Source organism: Delphinus delphis, chromosome 4 (assembly GCF_949987515.2).
Source record: "Delphinus delphis chromosome 4, mDelDel1.2, whole genome shotgun sequence".
Classification (NCBI taxonomy): domain Eukaryota; kingdom Metazoa; phylum Chordata; class Mammalia; order Artiodactyla; family Delphinidae; genus Delphinus; species Delphinus delphis.
The window spans coordinates 99,760,441-99,767,824 of NC_082686.1; the positions used below are offsets into that span (position 1 = coordinate 99,760,441).

The 7,384-nt window shown below is 39.7% G+C and overlaps 1 pseudogene; it reads right to left on the reverse strand.

Moving 5' to 3' along the window:
* Nucleotides 1-6,190: 6,190 nt before the first annotated feature.
* LOC132424439 (phosphomannomutase 2-like) lies at nt 6,191-6,947 on the reverse strand (annotated as a pseudogene).
* Between the last annotated feature and the right edge of the window lie 437 nt (nt 6,948-7,384).

The following is a 7,384-nucleotide window of genomic DNA, read 5'->3' on the forward strand; positions in this document are numbered from 1 at the left end:
ATCAATAGAACATAAAATACCCATGGACTAGGTCAATGAGAAAGGACTGAAGGATAAAAACAAATATTTGTCATGACAAGTTTCAGGTGGGAAATGATAAATTCGGATTTTATAAGGCAGGGTTTCTGGCCAGATCTATTAAATGGCAAACTTCCCATATATTTGCTTTAGTCTCTCCAACTTTTAAAAGGACATTTATTAAAACAAATTCTAGAAGAACATACACCAAATATCTCTGAATAGTGAGTATACAGATAATTTATATTTTCAGATTTTGCTCTTTTGTATTTAAAAATACATAACTCATCATTGTGGAATTAAAAACTTGAAAGGAATGTTTAAGATGACCCACTGTAATCAGTGAGAAAGGTACATGTTGAACTTAGAAACTCCAAAGGCAAATGAGCTTAAACCAATGTAAAATACTATCTAAAGTAGTAGGCATAGAGATTGTTCTAGATTCTCAAGTGTATAGAAATACTAATTGAGAATGCATTATGTGAGGAAGTGCTGATTCATTTAGGGTTTTTTTCCCAATATTTCATTGGGATAATTTTCAAACATACAAAAAAGTTGAAAGAACTTTTCTGTAAAAATTCATATATATACTATGTCAGTGCTGCAATTAACATTTCACTATATTTGCTTTATCACAGACCTATTTGTCTATATTCATCTACACATCTCTCTAGCCATTGATTCATGTATATTATTTTTTGATGCATTTCAAACAAAGTTACAGACATCAGTATGGTCCCACAAATATCTCAACAGGCATATTATTAACCAGAGTTCAATATTTATTTCTAGTGCTTTTTTGTTATTGCTGTTGAGGTAAAATTTATATACCTTAAATGCATAAACCCTTAGTATCCTTTCAATGAATTCTGACAAATGCATCTAGATACTAATTTTAAAAGAGCATAGACTCATATTAAGCTCATCTTCTTACCGTTATTTTCTCAATAGCTTCCCAGGTTGGTGGGTTGAGGGCAATAAATGAAAATCAAACATTGTTTTTATGGATGAGGGAATTTTTTAGACAAATGATATCTTGTCAATCTGGCCCTATTACTATATTTTCTGGCTTGACTAGTGATAACTTGTCAGATTGGAATAGTGAGACCTCTTTCTCTGGACACAGTAGCAGGACCCATTGTGGTTAGACTAGGAGAGGTACTGACACCAACTAGACCAAATAGTTCCTTAGTAAGGCATCCAGACATTTAACCTTTATCGTGGAATCCCTCCACGATAGGGATTCTAAACTTGAAAGCTAACAGTAGTCATTTTCAGGTATGAGAGGAGGTTGTTCAGCAGCAAGACTGAAAAAGGAAACAGCCCAAAGTGACCATTAATGAGAAAGCTGTAATGGCAATCACATTGGTGGCTCCAGGTCTTTTCCTGAGGTCTGTCCACATGAGGTCCTTGTGACCTGTGAATTACCCTTATATTCTATTCTGCTAATAAATTTTGCTTTTTGATGAAGCAAGTCCCAATAGGTTTGTTATTTGCCAGTAAGAGTAATAATTATTCTATTAACTATAGGTAGATGATCCTGATCAGAAACCTCTTTATACCCACATTACAGAGTTATATGACAATTTATTAAATGTGGACCTCAACTATTTTCTAACTATAATCTTTCATGTAATTAATACTGAATTTATTCCCTCCTTAATACATAACGCTATAGAATGATGTGCTGCTTCTTTTTTTTTTTTTTTTTTTTTTTTGCGGTCCGCGGGCCTCTCACTGTTGTGGCCTCTCCCGTTGCAGAGCACAGGCTCCGGACGCGCAGGCCCAGCGGCCATGGCTCACAAGCCCAGCCGCTCCGCGGCACGTGGGATCTTCCCGGACCGGGGCACGAACCCGTGTCCCCTGCATCGGCAGGCAGGCTCTCAACTGCTGCGCCACCAGGGAAGCCTGATGTGCTTCTTTTTAAAACAAAGAATGCCTTCTTGTACTCTTAGAAGTAGCTGAGAGACCAAAAGGATTAAGAAGTACTGAAGAACCATCTCATCTTCATTTAAATTACTATCCATTTTATCTTCTCCACCCTGTTTCTGTAAAACATCAATAAAGCTGTAAGTCTTATGTCAATGTAAATGTGTGTAGCTTTTGGACTCTCCAAGAGATTGACTCCAAATATGGTATTTTCTTGCTACAAGTAATGTGTATATGAGAGGCAATAGCTCGTCTCTGCAAGCTCTAATTCCATAATAATTTATTCCAAGGCCTTGGCAGCTAATGCTTCACTCACTATTAATAGAAAACTGTGCAAGTGGCGTAGGTGGTCCTTTCAGTTTAGTGATGCTGCAGTTAATTTCTTTAATTTATAAAGTATTTATAAATCTCATCTTTGCAAAGCTGCTGAAACTGTGTAGGCAGAAACCAGTTATCTCCTTATCTCACAGCCTTCCAAATTGTATCCTCTCCTATAGCCTACATAATCACTTGCACTCCTCTCACTAAATCTGTGTGACCCCATCTGTTACTTTATATCTTGTGAAATAGCTGATTATTTATATGGCTCATGACTAAGGATTATTTTGTTATTCTAGTTACTCTAGAGCAGGTTTTGTTACAGAGGGCTTGGTACAATTCAGATTCCTGGGCTCTATGTCAGCCCAGTAAAAATCTCTATTTCACCTTTTACCTTTGTGAATTCTCCTCACTTATATTTGGTAATACCCTGTGCCCCCAAAGCCTCCTTTATCTGATACTAGTAAAACCATATCAGCTTTTCATCACACTCAGTGTTTGCCTGGTATGTCTTTTCTCATCTTTTTACTTTCCTATGTTACAATAAAACTCCATTTATGTTTTGTGAAGTTTGAATTTCATATCATTTTTCATTTATCACATAATATTTTCTTCTTCTGATTTTTTTTAAAATTTTATTTATTTATTTATTTATTTATTTTTGGCTGTGCTGGGTCTTCGTTTCTGTGCGTGGGCTTTCTCTAGTTGCGGTGAGCGGGGGCCACTCTTCATCACGAGGCACAGGCCTCTCACTGTCGCGGCCTCTCTTATTGTGGAGCACAAGCTCCAGACACGCAGGGTCAGTAGTTGTGGCTCATGGACCTAGTTGCTCCGTGGCATGTGGGATCCTCCCAGACCAGGGCTCGAACCCCTGTCCCCTGCATTGGCAGGCAGATTCTCAACCACTGCGCCACCAGGGAAGCCCTGATTTTTTTTTTTTTCATTTACAATGTAAATACCATTCCTAGGTTGAGGACCATGCATAAACAAGCAATGCACCAAATTTAGCCTATGGGGCAGCATTCGCTAATCCCTGTTCTACATTATAAAATAAACTTAATCCAATTTAAAATGCTGGATTCAATATTTATAGTTCATTTTTATTTGCTCAATTGGTATTTATTGATTATCCAAATTGGGAAAAGTGCTGCAAAATTGCAAAGGTAAATAAACAACTCAGGCAGGACTCTGTAATTCCAATAGGGGAAATAACACATTTAAATGAGTAGAAAATCCAATATTAAACGTGGTAAGTGACAAAAGGGCATTATGGAAAATACTGGGCATTGATTTGAGGTTTTGTTGAGAAAGAATTTACATACAATAAAAAGCACAGGTGTATGGCCTGAAGAGTTTGACAAATGTGTACTGCTGTGAAACCACCATCTCGATCAAGAAAGAAAGTATCTTCAACACCCTGAGAAAATATAATTTGTCTTTTACAATCAAACCCTCACCAAGATCAACCATTAATGAGATTTGCCTCAGATTAGATTAGTATTTTGTGTTCTAGAAATGTATGTAAATAAAATCCTACAATATGCTCAACAATAATGATGGATTTCTCTAGTTCTCTCTTTAGTTCTGACAGTTATTATTTATGTTTTGTTGAGCTCTGTTATTAGGTACATACAATTTAATATTTTTAGATCCTCTTGTTAAATTGACTCTCTTACCATTATGAATATTCATTATACCTGGAAACACCCCATGTCCTGAAGTCTACTTTATCTAAGTATAGTCATGTCAGTTTTAGTTTGCTGTGTTTACATAGTATAACTTTTCCAATGTTTTTACTTTCAACTTCCCTGTGTTTAAAATTCATCTCTTGTATACTGCATATAGACAGAGTTTTGCTTATTTACCCAGTTTAACAATCTCTGACTCTTAATAGGAGCATTATGTCCACTTATATTTAGTATAATTATTGATATTTGGGGGTTTAATTGTACCTTCTTGCTATTTGTCCTTTTTTTTTTTTTTTTTTTGCTGTACATGGGCCTCTCACTGTTGTGGCCTCTCCCATTGCGGAGCACAGGCTTCAGACGTGCAGGCCCAGCGGCCATGGCAACCGGCCTAGCCGCTCCGCGGCATGTGGGATCTTCCCGGACCGGGGCACAAACCCGTGTCCCCTGTATCGGCAGGCGGGCTCTCAACCACTGCGCCACCAGGGAAGCCCTGTCCTATTTTTTATCATCTGTTCTTTGTCCTTTGTTTAGCCTTCACTGCCTTTTTATTTTTTTTTTTGCCTTGTTTTTTAGGAAACAACAAAATCACTTTAATTTGCTACTTTTCACTTTGAAAGGTCATTGCAGTATCATTTGCAAAATTCTACAAGGAAAGATACCACTGGATGGTCATGCCTGGGAATCACTGAGAAACGACAGTCCCGTGTGTAATAAACAGAGTGGTTGAGCCGGGCAGACTTCATAGGCCAGCATTTCTTCTTTTGTTCTCCCAACCCAATCCTGAGCTAAGAGAAGACTGAGCAGCCAGCAGGTTTGGAGGGAACCAGGTTTATCTGATGCAAGCAACTGTTTGGGGGCTGGGAGGCAGGGGATGCAGAGCACAGGGCTCCCCCTGGCCCAGGATTCAGGTAGGTGACCCCCAGCAGAGGCCACGCTGTAGACTGAAGCTGGTCCCAGCACCTATCTGTGCAGGGTTTGGGGATCTCAACATTGCCAAATACTGAAAAGTGACGTGTGAACAATTATCTTGGGAGCTCTCTTCAGCTGTGTTCTGAACTAGGGCCTTGAGCTGCCTCCAGTTTCACAAAGAACTTGCAGAATGTGGAAGGGAGGAGAGAGGGTCCCAACCACAGCTACTCTCACCCCTTAAGTCAAAGTCTAGGTGAGGGCCTGAGTGGACAACTTTTATTAAAAAGTCTGCAGAGAGATAAAGGGCAGCTCCTATTCCTATGAATAATCTAAGCTCTTACCTGAGAAACTAGAGGCAAATAATGCCTTTGGGAAGCCAGCCAGGTCCAATAAGAAGATACTTTTAGTAAAATTTAACATCCCAAGTTAGTTTCTCCAGACCTGGGATCAGAACCTACATCCAAGGGAAGGACAGTTCTGCTGGTGCCAGTTCTCTAACCAGGGGTTGTTGGTTTCTATTTCCTCCCATCTCCGTGGTTGCCGAGAACCAGCCAGGGTATTCAAGGTGTAGTGGATACAGAGCTGATCTGCCTTCTGGGAGAGCTGAGTGCAAACTACTTGGGGTCAGTGGTCACTTGGCCAGTCATCTGTCGGCAGCCCGTACTGAGGTCTGCACCTCACAAATAGGAAGCAGGATTGGAAAAGCAAGATTGTACAGAGTCACTTAACTGAATACCACCACAGTGATCACGTTCTTCTCAGTTTCAAAGCCCCATCAAACTGACACTCAGGAGGGAGCTTCATTTCAGAAAGTGTTTTTTAGACTTTTGTCCCAGGGTTGAATCATTGTAATTGTCCTGTCCTTTCTTTCTCATCACAAATCCCCCTTTCTGTTATTGATGCAGGGGGTCCAAACATAAATATCTGTTACATTTACCACAGGACCCATGAAGAGGGAGGGTCCCGGCACATTTGTTCTTTCTAGAATGATAGGAAGTTTCCCCAAAGCCCAGGCATACTGTGATTGCAAATATGGAGTTGGGGGATAAAGTCTATTGGTGGGGTTATTCTTTGCTCCATTCTTGACAAGTCTTTTCTTCTCTCTTCTGGCATTGGAGGTGGAAGGCCTCACGTGTTTGGGGATAGAGGGAGGTTTCTCTGCTGCATGAGGATATCACGGTCAGGACCCTATGAGTTGACTGAACCCTGTGGAGAGCCTGGCCTGGGCTGGGTCATGTGGGCATATGAAGGGGAGACCTTGGGTTTGGCCACCGAATGACCCTGTCAGGCTCATTAGCTCCCTCTTCTTCCCACAGGGAAAATGACCATTAGTACAAGAGCTCTTCACAGATCTTTCCTGTGTCCTCAGGCACAGACTCGTGTGGCCTGCAGTTCCCAGGTCTGTGAAGATCTCATGGTCGTTCCCACCTGCCACAGTTTTGTCTCCAAAGAAAGAAATGGCCTTATAACCATGATTTTCCACATGTCCCAGGCAATACCTCTTTCTCTATCCATCCCAAAAGACCTCAAAGCTGATTTGGCCTCCTACAGAAAAGGTGAGGCCTTTATTTGCAAATGCTTTCCACAGATCTGCTACACATCTTTGTCTTATATTTTATTTCTTTATAATGCATATAGAACCCCATGTGTTCTTTGGGGCTGCAGCTTCTTTCAATAGAGGATGAATTCACATCCCATTTAGAATTTCAATGAAAGCACCCCTTCTTCTTCAGGAGTTTGGTTTCTACAATGTAGCTCAGACAGTCATTGATTAAATCTTGGATTAGGGCCTTACCAAGGTGACCTTGAATATTCTGTTTATATAAGAGTTGCCCAACTTTGTATGCTACGAAGCCATTTCCTGGAAACACATAATCATATTTTTTTAACCATATCATTTCCCAGCTTCACCTGCACTTTATTGAAATTCAACCTGCCTACGACTCAGATTTTGATCTTCTGCCTCAATTTTTGTAGAATGCCATTTATTTTCTTAGTAATTTTCTGCTGAGGGGGCAGCAGGGTCCAGTCCACACCAAGGAGGCAGAACACTGGGCCAGAAGCCCTCAAGTCCCTAGTTTCCATCCCCTCCCTTACTTTCTGTTAAAATAATGAAAATAATTGACTGTTTTTAGTATTCTATTTGATCTCCTACATAGAATTTTATTATTCACTGGTTCAATTAGTTTTATAGTGGTTATTTTAGGGATTACAGTATGCTTCCTTAACTTTTCGCCTACCTTGAATTAATATCATACCACTTCATATAAGGCAAGAATTATTTCCAGTCTCATTTTCTTCAGCTGGATTCACTTCCTGTGGTGACCCTTGCAACTCTGCTCTGTTAGTCCTAGATTCTCTTTGGTTTTGTTTTTCTGAAAGTTTATTTTGGCTTCCTTTTTGAAGAATACCTTCACTGTATATAAAATTCTAGGTAAATGTACAGTTTTTTTTCCTTATTTCTAACTTTGTACTGTGTACAGAAAGCTTTCAAAGATAGTACAAAGAATTTTTATATATCC